This window comes from Ictidomys tridecemlineatus, chromosome 12 (assembly GCF_052094955.1).
Source record: "Ictidomys tridecemlineatus isolate mIctTri1 chromosome 12, mIctTri1.hap1, whole genome shotgun sequence".
NCBI lineage: Eukaryota > Metazoa > Chordata > Mammalia > Rodentia > Sciuridae > Ictidomys > Ictidomys tridecemlineatus.
Window position 1 is genome coordinate 66,872,234 of NC_135488.1, and position 24,246 is coordinate 66,896,479.

The 24,246-nt window shown below is 38.2% G+C and overlaps 1 long non-coding RNA gene across 13 annotated transcripts in view; it reads left to right on the forward strand.

Annotated features, from left to right (window-relative positions):
* Nucleotides 1–24,246, forward strand: part of LOC120885027 (uncharacterized) — a 139,618-nt gene that overhangs the window by 46,666 nt on the left and 68,706 nt on the right. For 8 of the 13 annotated variants that reach the window (XR_013428909.1, XR_013428906.1, XR_013428907.1 and 5 more), the window contains one exon: nucleotides 14,704–14,792. The exons of the other annotated variants lie outside the window; for them this stretch is intronic. This is a non-coding gene — a long non-coding RNA (uncharacterized LOC120885027). The remainder of the gene's footprint in view (nucleotides 1–14,703; nucleotides 14,793–24,246) is intronic. 13 annotated transcript variants of the gene reach the window in all.

The following is a 24,246-nucleotide window of genomic DNA, read 5'->3' on the forward strand; positions in this document are numbered from 1 at the left end:
TATTAAAGATACACTTTCAAACAAGTTATAGCCTCCCTGGATTCAAGTTTTTTCCCTTGTAAAATGAAACTGAGCCAGCTGACCTTTACTAGGAATTTGAGCCGTGTTTGTTAACTGTGCATGAGCTGGATTTGCTGGCAGACTGTTATCCTCGCTGAAACTAGCCGGTCCTCCACTTTGTCCACCAAATGTCATCTTCACATGACCACAGCTCCTTGAAGCTGTAAGGAGAGCCACAGTCTCAAACCTTAGGCCAACATGCAGAAACCAGAGAAATGAGAGGATGAACACAATGCATGTCTTTTTTTTTTTTTTCCCACCTACACTGTGGTTTTAAAGGATGTTACACCAATGAACATTTGTTGAATACAGACCATGTGCTTAGGAACATGGGTGATATGGAAAAGCAGATGTCATCCACAGGCCTCAAGAATGAGATAGAGACTAAATAAGCAGCCACATCAAACATCCTCTCTCCTACTTCAAATCTGCCTACTTGACTTGGAAATAGAAAGAACTTGACCTGATTTCCTCCTTTTCAAGCCTTCCCAAAATGTGATCTGCTTCAGCTCAGGACTCACAAACAATCAAACGATGGTACTGGAAGGAAAAATAGAAATATTTTACAGAAGCCAGGGAGAGGAACTCATTTGATTAGGGGCACGATACCTTGAACTAAGTTACCTTCCTCTTCTAAATGCTTTATCAAACAACAGAACTTGGACCTGTCCTAAATTGTCCAAGGGACTCGAGGTTTCCAGCAGTTTTCTCTTTCATCTAAAAAGCTCCTGGGAGACGCCGTGAATCTTTGTTGACACCTATCAGGATGAGAAGGAAGCAGACACTTCCTTTTCTGACTTCGTATTAGAGAAAGTCACAGAATCACAATCCACAAAATACAAAGATGACTATTTGTTATAAATGACCCTGCTAACGCTAGATTATGTTTGAGAAGTAACAGACTTACTGAAGGACTCTAGATCTTCTTAACCAAGATAAGAGTTCTTTTTTTTTTTTAATATTTATTTTTTTTAGTTCTTGGCCGACACAACATCTTTGTTGGTACGTGGTGCTGAGGATCGAACCTGGGCCGCACGCATGCCAGGTGAGCGCGCTACCGCTTGAGTCACATCCCCAGCCCAAGATAAGAGTTCTTATAAAATTTGACTATTTTTTTTTACTGTAGAAATGCTGTATCAAATAGACAAAATCATAGAGTCTTTTGGGGGGGTCCCAGGTAGACAAAAAATTTTTTAAAGAACTAAATTTTGTGCTATGAATGAAGATCCCGAAAATCTTCACCCTGTGACTATATGTCCAGATATCTGTAGTTCTTTCTTATAATTATGTTTTGTTTGTCTTTTAGTCCGTATTTCTTCAGTGGACCTCAGGGATAAGTCCTTTATATCTTTTAGTTGGGACTTTCTCCTTACTCTATGTAAAACAGATATATGATTTCAGGGACACAGAGAGAATTAGCACAGTGCAGTTTTAAAGGATGCTACACCAGTGAACATTTGTTGAATACAGACCAGGTGCCTAGGGACATGGGTGATGTGGAAAAGCAGATGTCATCCACAGGCCTCAAGAATGAGATAGAGTCTAAATAAGCAGCCACATCAAACATCCTCTCTCCAACTTCCAATCTGCCCACTTGACTTAGAAGGACAAAGAATTTGAATGGATTTCTTCCTTTCCAATCCCTCCCTAATGTGATCTATTTCAGCTCATGACTCACAAACCATTAAACAATAGTATTGGGAGAAAAAAATAGAAATATTTTACAGAAGCCTGGGACAGACACTCATTTGATTAGGATCACAGAGCTGGTTTCTGGCAAAATCACTATTAAAGCTCAGATCTCATTTTTAGTTCAATCTTCGTTACTTGTACTCAGCCTCTCCAATATTAGGCAAGTTCCAGAAAATTCAGTAATTCCTAATAATTTGAATCAAGCTCCATCTTAGAGCTCTTTAGGGTTGCTAAATAATTTGAATCAAGCTCCATCTTAGAGTTTTTTAGGGTTGCTGCAAATAAGTACTTAACTTAAAAGCAGAGTTGTCATACATTACAGTTTTGGAGACTGGCAGTCTAAAATCAAAATGGTAGCAGGGCCAGCTCCCTCCAAAAACTCCAAATGAAGGCTTCCATGAATGTTCCTGAGGGGTGGCTGGCAGTTCTTGGTGTTACTTTTCGTGTAGCTGCATCACTCCAGTTTCTGCCTCTGCTGCCATTTGCCCTTCTTCTAGGTATCTGTCTTAGCATCATCTACCATTTTATGAGGATGTTACCTCCATACTCTAGCATAACCTCATCTGAACTAATTATTTCTGCCTTCACCCTATTTCCAGTTAAGGTCACATTCAGAGTTATAAAGGACCAGGAATTCAACAGTTTATATTTTTGCATTGGGGTGGTTTATGCATTTCAGTTCATTACCTACCCCATGGTCTGTAGCTGAAGGTCATAGACACCTGAGAGAGACCAGTATAGTGAGCTGTTCCTGGTATCCCTCATCTGTTTCCCAGGGTTCTCTCTGACATTCACCTCCTGTTAACTCTAAAAGGGGGTACTTTGCAACCAAGAAAATAGGAGAGGTACTCATTGCATTTCCCCAGTCTCTCTTCCTAAAGCACCTTAGAGTTGCTAGGTAAGGAAACCATGTTTCCTGCCTCTCCTGTGGCCTTTGCCCATGTCTTCCTCTTTCTCTGTCATAAAAATGCAAACCTCGCTGGTCTGGCCTGGCCTGGTTCACAGCTGTTATTTGCTGACCAGGCACAGAGAGAGAGAGCATCATGATGGCTGATGGAAACTTTCTCCTCAGCATCCACGGTGCAGGTCTCTAATTTGTTTAGCTAAACTGCATTAGTCATACAGAAAGTTTTATTATCAGAGTCAAATACAGGAAGCTGGAGCGGACATGCTGTATTTTAAAAAATTAAAGCATTTTTAAAAATAAGCTTGGCATATTGATTAGCTAATTTTCTAAACAAGAGGCTCATTCCTTTTAATCCTTGGCATTACTGTAAATTCTATTTCCGCCTATGGGTCATAGTGTTCAAAATGAGATTTAAACAAACCGCACACACAGTACACATATATTTCACATTAGGTTTTGTTTCAAGATCACCTTTGTTAAGATACCACTGAATCAGACGAGAGAAGTCTGACCCTGGGTTTCTATAGAAACTTGCTACTGTAAATTGGGAAGAACAAACTGTAATTCTTTGCAGGAGCTGGGACTAAAATTCTGAATTCACATACACGATTTTTGTATTTGGTGTAAAGCAAGCAACTGTGGACAATTATACTGTCATTTTGTGGAGATCACTTCATTTGACCTGTTTTTTATTTCTTCTGGTGTTTCACAGAGGGGTGGGCTCTCGAACACTTTCTTTTTCCTCTTTTCTACTTGTTGATGTTGCATGTTTGTTTATAACAAATGGAGAAACACAGGACCCTTTTCAAGGATTCCATCAATGCTACTGATTATTATTGTGTGAGACATACTACTAGTGGGCTAGATTCTGTTAGGTGAGAGAGTTTGGTCATGACAACACATTATGTTTTATAAGAGACTATTACTCAGACCTGCAGGATATAGATTATAGAAAGCCCTTCTAGTGCATTACCATATGGTGAGCCCACTTGAAATCTTTCATTCCAAGCAAACTTGTTTGAATAGAGGCCTCATCATGAGAATCACTATTATTGTTTTCAGTGTCTAACATGGTGCTCATGTTGTGAGTCTCTATTATTAATAATCTATTGCCTTATAGGGAAGAGTAAGCAGACAACCTCTTCTTACCCTACACTTAAAAACAGAATTTCTTATTCTGGGTTCAGCATTAAGCCATCCCCAGGAGACTTCTTCATTGATTAGAGCTTCTAATATCATAACAACAGATGGAAAGTCTATGATTTGAAAATTTTCAGATAAACTCTCTTACAGATGAATGTTTTAGGTTCTGTGGATTCCATTTTTGCTAAACAGGAAGGAATTAACTTGAAAGAAAATGGTAGAAAGGTTTATGCATTTTTCTCCTAAAGTTTAACTAAAGTAATTAAATCAGGAAACTAATCACTTTATGTTTGCTCCTGGAGTTTATTTGGGATAAGCAATTTATTTAGCAGATTTTACATTGCCAAGTCAATTTTTTATGACATTTGCAAATGGATCAGACAGTGTAACATTACCTCCTTCTCCTTGGAAAAAGAAAAAAAAAAGAAGTAGCACCAAAAATAAATGTCCCAGGCACAGCTCTCACATCATTCAAATGACCAAATTCAATGTTTGAAGCCAATCTAAACGGCTTTACCCATCCCCACTACTACCCCCCCACACTGGAAATAACCCCCCTGTAAGATGTCTTCATGATGAATGAGCTAATGTTTATGAAGCACTTAGAGATCCTTGAGCAAGACACTATCTAATTACAAAGTATAGTTCTCATTATTAAATGGAAGCTATTTTCCCTATGTTTTTAGTTATCCCTGCCATTTCCATTCCATCCCCTCCTGATGGTTTCCATTGCAAAGTAAAATCAGCTTCTTAAAAATAAGGGCGGTGGGGGTGTGTGTGTGAGAGAGAGAGCTTAATAATTTTAAGTCACAGTGCATTGCACATGCCCAGAAAAGCCTAGATCACTTCCAAATTCAAGGACTAATAAAAATTGGAAGCACTCCAGTAATTTTAAATTGCTTTGCACATTGAAGAGTGATTTAAAATCATTGAAGTGATTCAATTTTTTTTATATATGCACTTCAATTTAGAAGTGAGTCAGACAGACAGCATCATAACGTAGAATAGAAGTTCAAGACATTGAATTAATGTTTAAAAAGTTAGGAATTAGACTAAAACATAACTGGAGGAACCAAGATCAAACAATCACCAGAGTGGATTGGGCCATTAAGTTGAAGGACCACAGTGAATTTCTGGACTCATTTTTCAAGGCCTGCCCTCACCTTGTCCATGCATATCTCCTTTACTTTCAACCCAACAGTATTTACAGTCTTTGTTGCTAATTAATAAATGCATTAGATGTTCATTTTAACACTACTCAGGATTATTTTTCAATATTGTTAATTATTTCTGCACGATCATTTTCATGTGGGTCAGTCTTTACATAGAAACAGAACACGAATCACAAATATAATCAACATATATAATGATATGTAATGTAAATTTATCTAGAGCTACAGAAAAAAGAAAAATAATGTGAAGTTAATTTTAGTAATATAATTTATCTAACCTCATAGATCCAAACTATTATTCTTCAATTACTATGCCGAGATATTTCACATTATTTTTCTTTGTACTGAAGCCTTTAAAATATGGTTTGTGTTTTACATATACAGAACATGTAAATTGGAATTGCTGTACTTCAAGTACTTAATATCCACATAAGGCTAGCAGCTACCATAATGGTCAGTGTGGCTGAAGAATTTAAACATTTTGAAGGTATGAACTGTGTTTTCTACTTCCCAATAACAGATTTACTTAGAGTTTGCATTTTTTTTATTGTTTTTACCTTCTCATTTAATTTTGTGATGATCATAGTCAATAATGTAGGTTTATTAGCATAAAAAACAAAACAAAGTGAAACCAAACAGCCCAGTGATCATTCTTCAGGCCACATGCAGTTTGACAACACATATTCTACCTGAGCTGCATATAGAATTGAAATGGAAAGCTGACATATGGAGTTTCCTGAAGGCCTAAGGCTGACTTTCAACGTCTCTGCATTTATGCATAAAATTCAAATATGGCCATGGGAAAAGTCCTCTCTATTAACCATGAAGGAAGGAAGAAAAAGAAAGCACAAGAATATTTTTTTTTTGGTGGTCAAATTGAGAAAGAGTTTATTCACAGTTACCAAAAAGAAGGAGCATCATTTTCCTAATAACAACCCTGATCAATGATTGGCTTCTAGCTCGAGTCAGCTGGAAAAGGCATTCTATGCTCTGGGGACAGATTTTTCAGAGCCTCCCAGGCCAGAACATGAGGATATGAGTAAATGTAAAAAAGATGGCACCACACAGTGGATGCATTGTCGGGAAAGCAAATTATTTTACATGACTCAGAGCAAAGAAAGGATGTATAAGGCCACCAATGACAGCTTGATGGATAGAGATGGATGGCCAAAGAGAAACCCTCACTTAAAATTCTTCCTTTGAACATTCCTCCACTGAAGGATTCCATGGAACGACACTGCGTTTTTCTTTCCTTTTTTCAATCTTTTAATTATTTGCTTGATTCTAAAAGCAATGTGTTTTTTATTTTGAAAGTAATGAAAGAGGGAATAATATAAGATGACCTTTTTTCTCTCCACCCACAGAAAATCATTATTAGTACTTTGACTTATTTCCTTCTCGTCTTTTCTTTCATGGATTTGTACCAATTTAGATTATATTGTGATTTCTTATTTTATATTTTGATGTGAATATTTTCCTACCTCACTGACAACCTCTTAGATCACAACTTAATTTGTCACTCCCGAAGCAAGTTTTTCCACCATAACTGATGGATGCTGTGATGAACGTTTTTTTTTTGTTGTTGTTGTTGTTGTTTTAGGTGAAGCCTTTCTGTGACATTTTTAATTGTTTTATTAAAATGGATTACAAAACAAATTACTGGGTCAGAAAATATGGACTTTTGTAAGGATTTTGAAGTTACCTTGCCAAGGTATCTTCAAAAAAGGCAATTTTTGTCCCTTCTGACAGGCATTTCCACCACATTTGACACATAATGCAAAACAAGATAATCTTGACTCTTGTATGTCTACTTTTGTTCCAGAACCATTGTTTGTACCGCTGTCATGTGGTTGGATTGATAGTAGTCTACAAGTCTATAAGCTGTTGTTATCAACCTGGTGCAACCCACTGAAGCCTCCCATTAGTACCCAATTAACCAATTTGAACCAATTTGTAATTAAATAGATCCCCCTCCCAAAGAAAAAAGAAAGAAAACAGAGAGTCTTTGAAAATATTTTTCTAACATTGAAATTAATTATTGCTTTAATTTCATCAGATAGATTATTAACAAAATAGTTTGGAAAAAGATTTCCTTCCCATACATTATAAGAAAGAACAGTTTGACATTCCTCAGTCCTTTTTTCCTGGCAAACGAATCCTCTTTTAAGATTTGCAATAACCTATATTTATTGAGAATTTCCAGATAATCTCCCAAATATTTGCATTTTGGATACTGCCTTATCATCCTCACAATAACTCTGTGGGGAAGTCATCATTGTCAACCCTGTTTTGCTCTTTTTACAGATCTGAGCTTTCAATAGGCGAGATACCTTGCATTGCTATCCAAAAGCAGACTCCAGATTCAAACTCAGAATCCAGAATGTCCTCTTTTGAAAATCACTTGTTCTTAACTACTACCACTCTGCAGCCTTAAATGCAAACCTCTTTTATGAAAAATTTCCAATCAACTTTACTCTTTTTCTTTATATCTTCTCTGTACAATATGATTCCTGGTTTTGTCTTTGCATCTCTAAACCTTCATTTCACTTACCTGTTTACTGTCAGCTACTTGAATGCAGATCGATGCCTGCCCATCCTCATATCTAACAGAGCCAACCATTGCATAGATGCTTAAGAAACAGTTACTGAATAAATAGAAGAGTCTTAAAATGACATTTTGCAATATTGTTCTTCTAAAGGTATAAAAATTTTCTAGAGTACCGTGATCTTGTTCTGATGCACATGACATAAAATAATGAACTGAAGAAGAGAAATTGAATTGTTAAGTATGGTGAGAACTTTTGGCTACTAAAATGATATTTAGGTTACTCTGATGAGAAATAACTTACTTAGAGGTCATGCAAAACTCCATAGTTTCAATTGTATTATTATGATTTTTTTCCCAAAAGTGTAGCTCATTAAGTGTCAACCCACACAAACTAAAACAAACAAACAAAGAAGCAAACAAGACCTGAGGTTTGCACAGTCTTTGCATGTTGAAGATGCCTAGGACTCACAGCTTTATGTAGCAATTCAAGGGGACAAATACATCGAAGTATTGCAATCTATCACATTAAGAAAAATGATGACTCCTCAGGCAGTTGGGATAAAATGTTTAAAAACTAAGCAGCAAGGAAACCATTTAATGACTCTTCTGTGTGTGTATGACTTCTGTGTGGTATTTTTAACAAAGATGGATGGTGTTCTTTGTAGAGAATAGAAGTTGTGTGAAACCCCAAATGCTGAGGTTAAGACCCAAGGATGATAAAATGTTTTCCTCATAGAACGTCTCTGCACTTAAAAAATGATTTTAGCCACAATGGCTGAGAAACAAGCTCCCAGGTATTTTATATATAGAGAAACTAGTCTGGAGACCTCTGCTTTCTATGATTATTTATATAGATGCACAGGTAATGCATATCGCTTTACTGATAATGAAGAACATCGTTGCATCATTGCTTTGAGGCTTTAACAGGTCTGTCATAAGAGAACTCAAGCAAGATCAGGACCTTCTGTTGTGATTGGGTAGAACTGACCTTATAGAAAAGGCCTCGGAGGACCCTAATACCTTTTTGGCAAGTAACTGTGGCACAATTAAGATTAAAATGAAGTGACAGTGCAGGTGATAGGAGGCAGCATCACTGAGAATCACAGATGCTAAGAAAAGCATAAGTACTAAAAAGCATGCACTGGGGCTGGGCCATCATCCAAGCACGCTGGGTGGTGCTGGGTACTCATTTTCAGGGGCTCTAACCATCTTATAGCACTGAACTAAACAGAGGGCATCTGGAATTACCCATGGTAGCATACTCTAGGAACTTGAATTAATGCAGACAGCAATTTCTCAAACTGTTTACACTTGGAAAGTGTAGCTCTGGCTTCCCTAAATAAATTGATAGTATAAAGCTATGTCATAACATAGATTAAGATATTATGTAGGTCCATGATATTTATTTCTCCATATATAAATAAAGAAACTCCTATTTTGGAACCTCTGAAGGAAGATAGGATTGTGCCTTTGCAAGATTCATGTATTACCTCTGATATATCAGCTTACCTGTGGGCATGGAGTCTGTGGGTCTTGAGTCATCCAGGGAATGTCTAGTCCTTGAGTGTTAGATCACCTAGTTGCTATGGAACTTTGTTTCCAAGAGGCTACATAGGATAACTGGGTTGGAGATTTTTTTGCTGTGCTCAGTGGCATGCATTGGACTTGAATAGGGTGATAAAGTGGTCAGTCAGAAAGAGCCCAAATCATTGCTGACCAAGTCTTGGTTTAGGTTTCAGGAGGTCGGTCATTTCACAAGATCGGTCATTTCACACTCTACTATTAAGTGTACAGTAAAAAGCAAGGAGATATTCTGTACTATTCATAGGTAATTTTTCTGTTCATATTTAATTGATTTCCCTAATGTCTTACAATGACTGTGGTTAGGTTTATGATCAGAAAAAAATCATGAAGTCATATGAGTTTTAAGTTTCCCTTTTAGCTTACATTTTCTAACTTTTGTTAGTGCATTATAGTTATACAAAATAGTGGGTTCATTTTAACATATTCATACATGCGTGGAATTTAATTTGCTCCATTTCTGGCCCCAGAGTTTCCTCTTGTCCTTCCCTCCTTTCTCTTCCTATTCCTCTACTTCTCTGCTCTCCCTTCTATTATTTATTATTTTTTAAAAATTTGTGCTTTATAAATATATATTAAGATGGAATTCACTGTAGTGTATTCATATACGCACATAACATAATTTTGTCAAATTCAGTCTGCTTTTCCTCCCCTTTTCCCAGCTCTTTTCTCTATCCACATGTTTCTTCCTCTATTTCACTTATCTTCCCTGAGTTTTCAGTGATCCATTCCCTTTTTTCCTCTTACTTTCCTGTAGCTTCCACATGCAAGAAAAAACATTCAACCCTTGACTTATGAGTCTGAATTATTTCACCCAACATGATTTTTTTTCCAGTTTCATCCATATATCAGTAAATGCCATAAATTTATTCTTCTTTATGTCTGAGTAAAACTCCATTTTATGTATCTACCACGTTTTGTTTGTTCATTCATCTGCTGATGGGCCCTTCCTTGGGCTGGTTCCACAACTTGGCTATTGTGAATTGTGTGTCTGTATCACTATAGTATGCTGATTTTATATCTTTTGGATAAATACCAAGGAATGGCATAGCTGGGTCATATGGTTGTTCTATTTCTAGTACTTTGTGAAATCTCCATACTGCTCTCTAGAGTGATTGTGCTATTTAGCTTAGATTTTTAAACAGAAATTGATTCTCATCTGGGTGACACAAGCATGAAGTATCCAAAATAGCAAAACTCATAGACACATAGATAAAATGGTGGTTTGTCAGTGTTCAGGAGAGTTGGAAATGAAGAGTTACTATTCGGTAGGTATAAAGTTTTCGTCATGAAAGATGAATAACTTCTAGAGATCTGATGTACAACAGTGAGTCTATAATTAATATACTATATTGCAAAATTATATTGAAAGGATAGACTTCATGTTAAATTGTAATATAAATATACAAACAAACTGAAGCAAGGGCCCTCCAGTGGCAATTAACTGAAGAAGAAGTTTTGGAAATTTGGGACAATTCCCATAAAACTTCTCAAGATACTCCAAGAAACCAAGGACAGACATGGATCAGTGTTCATGAAAAATTTATCTGCCTAAGTCAGGAGTTGTACCTCTTGCTATAATCCAGACTTTTTCCTAAAAGAATCAATACTTTGTAAACATATTAAAAATATTGTGAACTAGCTTGGAGTGGACAGAATTTGGTAGAATAATGTGATGTGCCATTTAATGCAGAAAGTTGAAAGAAAGAGGAAGGAAGGAGGGAAGGAAGGAGGGAAGGAAGAAAGGAAGGAAGGAAGGAAGGAAGGAAGGAAGGGAGGAAGGAAGGAAGGAAGGAAGGAAGGAAGACAGACAATGGTATGCTTAGTACCACATTGTTCAGTAATAATGTTAGGGTCATGATCCACAATCTCCTACTAGCAGTAAAGAGATACACTTTGTGAGCTGAAAAGCAGTTAGACAGCAAATGGAAAGTTAGTCCTTGAACCCTTTTGAAGAAAGTTCAGGCAGGTGTTGAGGTAAACCAAAGAGCCACACTCAGGGATAAAAACATGGAAATATGGGTTCTTTCCAGGTACACCTAAGCAAATTCTGTGTGCATAGGTTTATCACTGAGGTTCCTTCATGCATAACAACTTTTGTCCAGTGGCGTCTGCCCTGTCTCACAGTACTGCCTAGCTTTCAACACTTGCATTCACACATGTTCCAGGATCACCAAGTTAAAGAACTTTGCATGAGGTTACCATGAACACAGCCATGTTCCAAACATGTCCTCCTGTGTACGTTAAACATTGTTGCATATATTTTTTTTTCTGGGTAGTGCTTCCCAGCTTAAATTTGTTTTTTTTTGTTTTGTTTTTTTAAATTGTTGGTTGTTCAAAACATTACATAGTTCTTGATATATCATATTTCACACTTTGATTCAAGTGGGTTATGAACTCCCATTTTTACCCCGTATACAGATTGCAGAATCACATCAGTTACACTTCCATTGATTTATATATTGCCATACTAGTGTCTGTTGTATTCTGCTGCCTTTCCTATTCTCTACTATCCCCCTCCCCTCCCTTCCCCTCCCCTCTTCTCTCTCTACCCCCTCTACTGTAATTCATTTCTCCCCCTTGTATTATTTTTCCATTTCCCCTCACTTCCTCTTGTATGTAATTTTGTATAACCCTGAGGATCTCCTTCCATTTCCATGCAATTTCCCTTCTCTCTCCCTTTCCCTCCCACCTCTCATCCCTGTTTAATGTTAATCTTCTTCTCATGCTCTTCGTCCCTACTCTGTTCTTAGTTACTCTCCTTATATCAAAGAAGACATTTGGCATTTGTTTTTTAGGGATTGGCTAGCTTTAGTTAGCATAATCTGCTCTAATGCCATCCATTTCCCTCCAAATTCTATGATTTTGTCATTTTTTAATGCAGAGTAATACTCCATTGTGTATAAATGCCACATTTTTTTTTTATCCATTCGTCTATTGAAGGGCATCTAGGTTGGTTCCACAGTCTTGCTATTGTGAATTGTGCTGCTATGAACATCGATGTAGCAGTGTCCCTGTAGTATGCTCTTTTTAGGTCTTTAGGGAATAGACCAAGAAGGGGAATAGCTGGGTCAAATGGTAGTTCCATTCCGAGCTTTCCAAGAAATCTCCATACTGCTTTCCAAACTGGCTGCACCAATTTGCAGTCCCACCAACAATGAACAAGTGTACCTTTTTCCCCACATCCTCGCCAGCACTTGTTGTTGTTTGACTTCATAATGGCTGCCAATCTTACTGGAGTGAGATGGTATCTTAGGGTGGTTTTGATTTGCATTTTTTTGACTGCTAGAGATGGTGAGCAATTTTTCATGTACTTGTTGATTGATTGTATGTCCTCCTCTGAGAAGTGTCTGTTCAGGTCCTTGGCCCATTTGTTGATTGGGTTATTTGTTATCTTATTGTCTAATTTTTTGAGTTCTTTGTATACTCTGGATATTAGGGCTCTATCTGAAGTGTGAGGAGTAAAGATTTGTTCCCAGGATGTAGGCTCCCTATTTACCTCTCTTATTGTTTCTTTTGCTGAGAAAAAAACATTTTAGTTTGAGTAAGTCCCATTTGTTGATTCTAGTTATTAACTCTTGTGCTATGGGTGTCCTATTGAGGAATTTGGAGCCCGACCCCACAGTATGTAGATCATAGCCAACTTTTTCTTCTATCAGACACCGTGTATCTGATTTGATATCAAGCTCCTTGATCCATTTTGAGTTAACTTTTGTGCATGGTGAGAGAAAGGGATTCAGTTTCATTTTGTTGCATATGGATTTCCAGTTTTCCCAGCACCATTTGTTGAAGATGCTATCCTTCCTCCATTGCATGCTTTTAGCCCCTTTATCAAATATAAGATAGTTGTAGTTTTGTGGATTGGTTTCTGTGTCCTCTATTCTGTACCATTGGTCCACCCGCCTGTTTTGGTACTGTAAGGGTCTGGTGAAGCATTGAAGGAAGAGACCACACAAGAGACTGGCTTCATGCAATTGGCAAAAGGGATTTATTGATTCAGCATGCTGAGGTTCCAGGCTCACTCAGGAAGATAGAGCAGCCCAGAGCCCAGAGCAGAGGTCAAGCAGAGCTTAAGTACACTTTTTGGGGAGGGCAGAGGGCTTTGCATACATCAGAACAAATCATCATGAAGCACGGGAAAATTGAACAACAACTCTGAGACATGATTTGTACATTCATTGGTGGAAACAGGCTGGGCAGGGGTGATTGGTCACTTCTAAGCGGGGTACACATTCAAACTGATTGGTTTTAGGGCCTAAAGGACTACGTGACATACTACACAGAATCCCAGGTTATTAAACAACTAGTGGAAACAGTGAAAATATTTACTGGGCAGTTCCAGTATCGTCCTAACAGCTACAGGGATTACAGGTTCTGGGGGTAGCAGAGGAATTTTAACAATACCTTGTCTTTCACTTTTTAACCCAGGCCTTGCAGTTTGGAAACTTTACAATGCCTAGTCTTTTACACTTTAACTCAGACTTTGCAGCTTAGAATCAGCTTAGAAATTTTACCCTTACAGTACCAGTACCATGCTGTTTTTGTTACTATGTTGCATATTTCTTGTTGCTTTCAAAGTTCCTAAGGATTTGATGATAACTTTGCTTCATTTATATCACATTACAAAATAATTGTTTCTGAAATAGTACCATAATTATTGGCATCCATAGTAGTCACTTTAAGTGAAATTGTTTGGGATTTTCCAAAATGGCAGCCATTGGGATGCCATATAAGACTTCTTAGCAACTTTAGAATGCTATACATTATTAAAAATAGAATTCCATTTTATCCATCTTTGCATCATTTCAACAGGAACAAATCTGTTTCTCTTCAAGATTCCACCAACCAATACTTGGGCTTACCTGCTACACAACTTGCTAACATACCTCTCATTCCAGGCTTATTATTAATTCAGTCTGTGCATGAATTTGATTAGCATTCACAATAAGGTTAATTTTCCTTAGAATTAGAGATTGTTAATGAACCCTAAAATTCTCATCTAAATCCTTTATTTCACAGACATCCTATTGAATTGGCAGGTATTGTGATTCTAAGTGGGCTGTTACAAAAACATTACCTCTTTGGTAAGGAAAATTTAGAACCAATTACCTTAAAATACCTTTAACTGGAACTTTATTAATATGAATTATAATTAACTATATTTGCAACTCATCTATATGGATAAGCAATCGCTATTCATTTTCTCAACATATTTATTAAAGGTTTTATTGTGTGTTTTGTTCTAGACTATAAAATCAGGAATTTTTATGAAGAAATAATTTTGGTGTATGTCCTAGTATACTGAACAACTTTATATTTTCTCTCTCTTCTTTCTCTCTGAGTGAAGATATAAATTAATTTGTTTTCAAAAAATAATTCCAGCAGCAATGTTGCAATGAGATGTGAGTTCTTTGAATTAATAACAACAGCACAATTAACAAGTATTCTCAAGTATTCTTTCCCCCCTCTTTTATTGATGCAGTGGGTTCATTGTTATATATTAATGCACACACACACACACACACACACACACACAGACACACACACAGTATTCTTAATGGCAAAAGTTTTCATTTGGGGTTAATCACAATTTTACTTAGTTTGTTTTCAGAGAACCTAAAGAAATTTAAGAGCTAACTGCGGTGATTAAGGAAATAAAAGAGATGAACTGGAGCAAGTGGATGTTAAGGTAAGCTACTCATGCCTTACCTTCTTTCTTCCAGAGACACAGATTTTGTTACAGTTTTGAAAATATGCCACTTATTATCCAGTCCAAGAATCATTTATCATATTAGGTTTCTCAGAGCTGGGTTGCCTTTGTATGAAAAAATTCCCACTGCTCCCTATATTTGAGACAAACATTTCTTGAGATTGAAGTCTTAAAGTTCAAGACATAAATAAATGAACTATCTTTCAGACATTCACGGAGACTGTGCCATGTGTTAATTCCTATTTAACAGCTCAGTTATTTCTTTTTGAGTATTCAGTCTTGCTAATTGAGCATTTGATCATCTATGGCTTGCATATAATATATATTTATCACCACCACCCTCTATACAATAAATAACTGCCCAAGTCTAATCAATTTGACGAAGGTCAAGTTCACAAAGTGATTTGCTATTAAAGATCCTAAAGTTTTAGACATGTTTGCCAGGCAGAAGAGAATATAAAACTTTACAAGCACTACACATTTTATGGAATTTGACAGAATAAACTCATCTCATGACTGTATATCAAAGTGTGCTTGTTTTTTCCTGGGTTTAAATCACATCAACTTTCACTACTTGAGATTGGAACTGTATTCCTTGTTCAATCTGAGAGTCTATTTTAAAAAATATAAAGGGTGGAGGGAGATAAAAAGCTTTTTTCCCAAATAAGAAAAGGAAGTTTTAAATTTACCTTATTGGATTGTACTCTTCTTTTATGTTTAACTGTTACTAGCATTTCTCCTTCTTGTGGTTGCTGATTATTCTTATCAGATGCATAGATTTATGCTTAGGATTTTTGCAGAGTGAAAAATGAGTAAAGGATTTATTTACCTCCAAATAATAATTCTATTTGGGTTGAAAAATTCATTATATTCATGCTAATTTTACCTAAGCCCAAGCTTTTCACATTTCCTGTAGATCTAGTATTGATTTCTTTTCATTGGTGGAAGGCGGAGAATGATGGAATAAAATTTCTTCAAATAGGAAATACAAGTCTTATTAATACCATCTTCCTTGAGGAAATATGAAAACATTGCACAAAGCAATGGGTTTTAGACTATAAAATCAGAAATTTTGCAAATTGGGTCAAAAAAGTATATCTCATTCCAAAAAGAAGCACTTCAGTTTGGAAAGAAGGATGATTATGCAAAAATTGACATGAAGCTTCTTTCAAAGTGTTTGATTATTAGGACAAAGGAGAATAGTATTAGAAGGGTCAGTGGAAAAGCAAGGGAGTAAGAATGTTCACTCTTCATATCAAATGCCACATTTAAAATGACATCTTAGAGGATCCAGTGAAACCAATTCAAGTTGACAGTGTTGGGTTAAGAAAACAGGGGATTCCTGAAACTTTATGTCCTATACACATTCTCCTAAGTAACATATGAGATAAATAGGATTACAAATAGAATCACACACTTTCACCTTCAGCATTACTACTGGGAACTGAGAATATTATAAACTTTGCATTACTTATAATTAGAGAAATGCATACCAAATTCCAATGGTGCTTCTTTTGCCTTTGCAAGTCGTGGGAAGAAAGAGAAGGAAGAAAGGGGATCTTTGGTGACACGATTGGACAAAATAGAGGAGACCAATATTATAGATGAAGTTCAGACAAAGATCACTTGCATAAAGAGAAAGAGTAAAATAATGAGCACAGGTAGCCTGAATGGCCACCTGCATCATTTACAGAAAAGGTACTTGAAAAGGGGATGAGCGAAGGGACAAAGTCTTGAAGAAATTTTGCTTTGGGGAGGATACTGTCATAAAAGATCTGACTCTTGGAGATATGGCAGTCAAAGCAAGAAGTGAAGCAGGAGAAAAATTCAAGGATACTGATAAAGAGATGCAGGACTTTAAGCTACAATTCACAATACACATGTGAGAGTTATGAATGTCTTTGAATCAAACAAAAATAGAAACACTGAGAATAGGTTACTTGAATAATACCTCTAGGGCAAAACAGGTCAAGTGGATGAAAACATACTTACGGAAATGGCAGAACTAAACAATATAATCAATAAGATAGACTTTTGGAAATACATCAAGTGTCACTCCCTTGAAAACAGAGACTATGTTCTGGCCAAATGCATTTAGAATATTCACAGCAGTTAATCCTATCACACGTTGCTCAGATAATTTCATGAGCAACAAAATATAAATATTTAAGGCAAAATTCCCTGATTTAATGAGAGAAAATTTAAAATAAGAGAATCCCTTTTACTTGGAGGTTTTTTGAAAACCCATGTAATCTTAGGTGAATGGAAGGATGGATTCAGAAATAATTTAAATATAGAAGCAGAAATTAGAGTGTTTCCAAAAAATAGTGATATGAGTCCATGTGATCTACTTAAAGTGGCAATCAAAAAAAATTTGTAGTTTTAAACTCCTATAACAATATAAATTTTTAAAAAATTAATTTAATTTCCAAGAAAAACAAAGTAAACAAAAAGAAGCACAAACAATCAATAAAGGTAAAAACAGAAATTGATATAGTAGAACATAGTAAAAACGGTATAGCAATCCAATAACGTCCTCTTTAAAAAAAAATTAAACCACACATCTAAACCACTCTTTAATCAAGAAATGCAGGGAGAAAGCACAAAATACAAAGTAAGAAATGACAAAGAACATTGTAAAGATTTCTTAAAAGCATAAGAAATTACATTCCTCATGCAAGAAATTTGAAAATCTAGATGAAATATATAGGTTTCCAAGGAGAATTTATCAAAATTAACTCATAGGGAGTTTTTTGTAAGTGTGAAATTAACAGGAAACTACTCCACTAAAAAGGACTATAGCCAAATATCTTGTAGTTTTTCTAAGCCCTTACCACTTCAAATGCTATATAAAATGCCTCAAGTACAAAAAAAAGGTTAATTCTATTCATGAATCTAGTGTAATGTTGATTCATAGACCTAATGTCAATAGAAAACATTTGCAAACCATCATCGCTTATAAACATTGATACAAAGATACTAGATGAAATATTAGCAAACATAAAATTTACCAAAAAAAATTAGACCACACCAACTACGTATTATTTGTATCAGAAATACAAATAAGAAAAATAGGAAATCTCTTTCTTTTAGTAAGCCTTATAATTTTAGTAAGACTAAATAGAGAAATTATTTGATTGTCTTTTTGGATGCTGAAAATGGCTCACAAATTTCAATTCCAATTTTTATTCTAAAAAATCCCCTCAAAAGTAAAATAATAGATGGTTACCTTATAAAATTATATGCTTCAGTGGTAAATGTAGCATATCCTTGAATAGGAAGGCAGGAGAAGAAGTTCCATTAAGATAATCTCTAGAATACATAAATCCCTCAAAACATTTAACACCAAAAAAAAAAAAAAAAAAAAACCAACAACAAACAACCCAATTAATAAATGGGCTAAGGAGCTGAACAGATACTTCTCAGAGGAAGATATATGTTTGACCAACAAATATATAAAAATATGTTCAACATCTCTAATAATTAGAGAAATGTGTATCAAAACTACTCTAAGATTTCATCTCATGCCAGTCAGAATGGCAGTTATCAAGAATACAGACAACAATAAATATTGGCGAGGATGTGGGGGAAAAGGCACATTTATACATTGCTGGGGGACAGCAAATTGGTGCAACCACTCTGGAAAGCAGTATGGAGATTCCTTGGAAAACTGGGAATGGAACCACCATTTGACTCATCTATCCCACTTCTCGGTCTATACCCAAAGGACTAAAAATCAGTATACTATAGTAACACAGCCACATCAATGTTCATAGCAGCTCAATTCATAATAGCTAAACTGTGGAAGCAACATAGATGCCCTTCAATAGATGAATGGATAAAGTGACTATTGTATATATACACAGTGGAATATTACTCAGCAATAAAAGAGATTAAAATTGTGACATTTGCAGGTAAATAGATGGAGTTGGAGAATATCATGCTAAGTGAAGTAAGCCAATCCCCAAAACCAAAGGCCAAATGTTCTTTCTGATAAGTGGATGCTAGTCCATAATGGGGAAGGGGGAGGAATGGAAAAAATGGAGGAACTTTGATTGAGCAAAGGGGAGGGAAGGTAGGGAAGGTAAATGGGGGCAGGAAAGATGGTGGAATGAGATGGATATCATTACCCTAGGTACATGTATGACTGCACATATGGTGTGATGCTACATCCTGTACAAAAATAGGAATGTAAATTTGTGCTGCAATTGTGTACAATGAATCAAAATGCATTCTGCTGTCATATATACCTAATTAAAATAAATTAAGTAATTAAAATAAAGATCAGGATTGAGCCAATATGTCTACTGTCTCTACTATGTTTAATCTTGCCCTAAAGGTGTCAGCCATTGCAATTAGACAAGAGGGGAAAAAATGGCAAATTTAACTTGGTGAAGAAGAAATGAAACAGTCTTTATTTGCAGATGAAATGACCGTATACTTGCTGGAAACCCCCGAAAAATGATCTTAAATAATAAAATAATACATCGCTCTAGAATTGACATAAAAATCATTAATCTTTGCATAGACCACAATAATCAGTAGGAAATGTAACAGAAGAAGAACTTATTATATGACCAACAACAACAATAAAAATGCTGATGTATGAACTTCATGAAATGATGTGAAAGACATGAAAGTCATTATAAAACACACCTAAAAGACAAAAGATGTACACTTGAACAAAAGGAAATGAGGTCTTGACATCAATAAAACGTTATTTTCTTCCAATTTATAAATTTAATGTGTTCCCAATACAAAAACATTTTTATTGAAAGCTAAAAAAAGAATGATGCTAAATTTCCTCTGAAAAAGTGGTCATCATAAAGTAGCAAAGAAAACACTGAAAATGAAAAGCTTCTGAGAGGAGAGGGTTAATACTAGTCCTGCCAATTATCAAAATGTCCTGCAAAGCCCTTATATTTAAAGTAATGTGGCTCTGGAACATGAATAGATGGACAGATCAATGGAATAGAAGGGAATGTCCTGAGATAAATCCAGGCACACATGATAATTGATTATACAATAAAAATTATCAAACAAGGGACAAAATTGGACTTTTTGATAAATGATGTTGGGATAACTAGATAGCCATTGGATATAGAATTTAAAAATTAACCCAAATGTAAAATCATACAAAATATAAACATCCAAGTGGATCAGATACTTATGTATAAATACAAAATTGTACAAAAGTAGAATAAAGCATTGGAAAGTGCGTTTGTAACCTAAGTTTAGAAAAAAGTTTTAACTATCATTAAAATGATAGAAGCAATAAAAGATTAACATATTTTATTAATAAATATAATTAAGACTTTTTCATGCATTTGTTTACAGACAAATGGCAAATTCAGAAAAAGCATTCATAAGCTATATCTTAGCTAAAGGAGTATTATTTGAACATGCAAAGAACTTTTTAAAATGTAGGAAAAGAGACTAAATTCAAAATGAACAAAACACCTAAACAGATAATTTTTATGTTAAAATGACCCTCAAATCTGTTAAAAGATGCCCAACTTCATTCCTAAATAAAATACAAATTTAGGGGCTGGGGATGTGGCTCAAGCGGTAGCGCGCTCGCCTGACATGCGTGCGGCCCGGGTTCGATCCTCAGCACCACATACAAACAAAGATGTTGTGTCCGCCGAAAACTAGAAAATAAATATTAAAAATTCTCTCTCTCTCTCTCTCTCTCTCTGCCAGGGACCAAAAGGGAGTTCTCCTTCAAAGAATAGCCTGACAGTGCCAGGGACCAAAAGGGAGTTCTCCTTCAAAGAATAGCCTGACAGTTACAAGAAACAGCCCCCTAGGAGACATCTCGCCTGGGAGACACCCTGCAGCCATCCATCTCCCTGAGACATCCTGCGCTATCTCGCCTTGTGAAGACTTCTAGCAACTGCCGATAAGAGAGCTCCCCCCATCCCCAGCCCATAAATACCCCTGTGTGAACAATAAAAGTTTGCAGCTTGATCAGAACTTTTGTCTTGCTGTCACCCTTCGTGTCTCTTGTCCCTTCATTCCTCCCCATCTAGGTTCGCTGCCCACGTTGATGTGTCCTGCCGGTCGGGGCATTTGGCGCCCAGTGTGGGGCTCGAGCCTTTGACTGAGGGGGAACGCCGTCCTCCGGGAAGACTTGGCCAAGCGGGAGCGTGAGATCGCCTCGGAGACACGACCGAGAGACAGATCCGGGAGGAGAGCGAGGACGACACGAGGTGAGTGGCACACCATGGGACAAGCAGTTTCGTCACATGAGTTGTTTTTGTCAGGCCTCAAGGAGGCCCTCAAGACACGGGGGGCGCGTGTTAAGAAAAAGGACTTAAAATTATTCTTTTCATACGTAGGAGAATTGTGTCCGTGGTTTCCCCTTGAAGGGACCATTGATGGTAAAAGATGGCTCAGAGTAGGAGACTGTTTAAAAGATTATTATGAATCCTTTGGCCCAGAAAAGGTGCCTATTCCCACCTTTTCTTACTGGAACTTAATTAATGAACTTCTTAAAAGTTCACCCTTTGACAACGGTACCTTAAAACTTGTCAGGATTGGGGAAGAGGCTATGCAAAAGACCTCTCGTCCCCCCTCGGCATGCCCTTCAGTTAATATAGACATAGACCCTTCTCAGTCTCCCCAGGACTCGGGGAACCTTCCTGGTCCCGCTCAAAACCCCGCCCTAATAAATAAGGCTCCAACGGTTACCAACCGCCTTTATCCAGTTTTAAATCCTGGAGACACATTGACCCCTGGGGAGGAGGCTACCTTGGAGAAGGAAGCAGTTCGCTACCATTCAGAAGACCCGCCACCTCTCGGGACCCTGCCACAGCCTATGGGACTTACACATCCCCCTCCCTCATATATCCCTCCTGCCTTTTGTGCTCCGGCCCTTCAGGGGCCAACTGCCCCCTCAGACATTTTTTCTCCACTTCCCCTGCCTGATCTGGCTCCCTTGCGAGAGTCCCTCCAACATAGACGGGAACAGATCCAACTTTTAAAAGAATTAAGATCCCTTGTCTCTGAGCTCAGCTCATTAGCCTTAGGCACAAAGTCAACCCGAGCTGGCCCAAGGCGATCCGATACAAAGGCTAAGCCGCGCCCTCGGCCTGTTCTCACCTTCCCAGTCACCCGCAGTCAGACAGATAAGCCCGCCCAGGCTGAGGACAAAGAGGAGAAAGCGGAGGAAACAGATCTAGAGGAAGAAGCCGAGGAAACGGATCAAGGGGATGAAGCGGGGGGAGGGCAAGAGGAAGATCAGGACTCAGAGGATGAGGAGTTCACCCCTAGGCAGGAAGGAACCCAGAGTGCTTACAAAAAACTAAGCCTGCGCTTTCTTGAAAAACTTAAAAAGGCTTGTGCTCACTATGGACCCACTGCGCCCTACACATTGGCTTTACTAGAGAGTCACGGCGCACAATGGCTTACTCCTAATGACTGGAAATTTTTAGCCCGAGCTACCCTCAGTGCCGGAGACTTCCTGTTATGGAATGCAGATTTCAAAGAGCACTGTCGGGAAACTGCTCAAAAAAATTTAACAAAGGCCTCCTCTAAATCCTGGACTTATGTTAAGCTAGTGGGCAATGCGCCCTTTGACACTAACCCTAAACAGGCGCGTTTCCCTGCTGGACTTTTGGCGCAGATTCAGACGGCTGGCTTACAGGCTTGGAGACGCCTCCCTCAAAAGGGCTCGGCTACCACTTCCCTGGCAAAAATCCGACAAGGGCCTGACGAGCCTTATAGCGACTTTGTTGCCCGGCTTAACCTAGCCGCGGAGCGCCTGCTTGGACCAAGCGAAAGCGAAAGCCCCTTTGTAAAACATCTTGCCTTTGAAAACGCCAACCCGGCATGTCAGGATGTTCTTCGACCACATAAGGACAAAGGGGAACTTTCTGACTTTATTAGACTCTGTGCCGGGGTGGGTGCAGCCCATGCCATGGGTCTGGCCATAGGTGCTGCCTTTAACAAGGCCTTTCGCAATCCTGGCTCACGTACTTGCTTTACTTGTAAACAGCCTGGCCATTTTGCACGCGAGTGTCCGACAGGCAAGCAAAGCCTAGGGATGGTGTCTCCTCAAACCGGGGCTAAACCGCCCCCAGCCACCCCTTGCCCTAGATGTGGTAAAGGTCGTCACTGGGCCAGTGAGTGTAGATCTAAGACAAATGCCCTTGGACAGCCTACTTCTTCCCGCTTCCCGGGAAACTCCCTGCGGGGCCGGCCCCTGGCCCCGACCTCCCCCAGGACAAACCTAGGGGCAATAAGGTTTGTTCCCTCCCAAACTCCCAACCTACCTCAAAATCCTTCTCCACGATTGCCTCCCTCCAACGAGCCACCCCAGGCAGCGCAGGATTGGACCTCTGTGCCACCACCGATACAATATTAGACTCCATGCAAGGGCCCCAGATAATACCCACTGGAATTATGGGTCCCCCTCCATCTCATACGTGTGCCCTTATTCTTGGAAGGGCCTCTACTACCTTACAAGGTGTTCAGGTCTTCCCTGGCATTATTGATAATGATTTCACTGGAGAAATAAAAATACTGGCCACAGCTATTAATGGAGTTGCAGCCATCCCAACAGGAACAAGACTCGCACAATTAATACTCCTTCCCTTAGATTCAGGAGGCACTTCCACCGCCCAAACCCTACCTCGGGGCACTGCCTCCCTGGGCTCCTCTGATGCGTATTGGGTTCAGCCCATTTCTCACGATAGACCCACCCTTACCCTACTTATTGAAGGAAAGGACTTCCAAGGAATCCTAGATACTGGGGCTGATGCCACAATTATCTCTCAAAAATACTGGCCATCAGGCTGGCCCCTCACCCCATCCTTGACTGACCTTAAAGGGATAGGACAGTCAAAAAATCCTCTGGTCAGCTCTAGGGCTCTTAGCTGGACTGATAAAGAGGGTAATAAGGGAACTGTCACTCCTTTTGTCATTCCTGACCTCCCCGTTAACCTATGGGGCAGAGATATTTTGAGTCAAATGGAAGTTATTCTTGCCAGTCCCAATTCCATAGTGACTCATCAAATGCTTCGTATGAATTTTGTTCCTGGTACAGGCCTTGGGAGACTGAGACAAGGACTGGTTGAGCCCATGCAACCCATACAAAAAACAGATACAAATGGACTTGGGTATTCGGATTTTTAGTGTCGGTCCCTGACCCTCCTGTACCCCATGCAGATAAGATTATTTGGGAGACTCAGACTCCTGTGTGGGTGGATCAGTGGCCCCTTACCCAAGAAAAATTGGAGGCTGCCTCCATGTTAGTGCAGGAACAGCTGGCAGCCGGCCATGTAGAGCCCTCAACCTCACCATGGAATACTCCTATTTTTGTTATCAAGAAAAAATCAGGCAAGTGGCGCCTTTTACAAGATTTACGTGCCGTTAATAAAGTTATGCGCCCAATGGGAGCACTACAGCCAGGCATTCCCACACCAGTGGC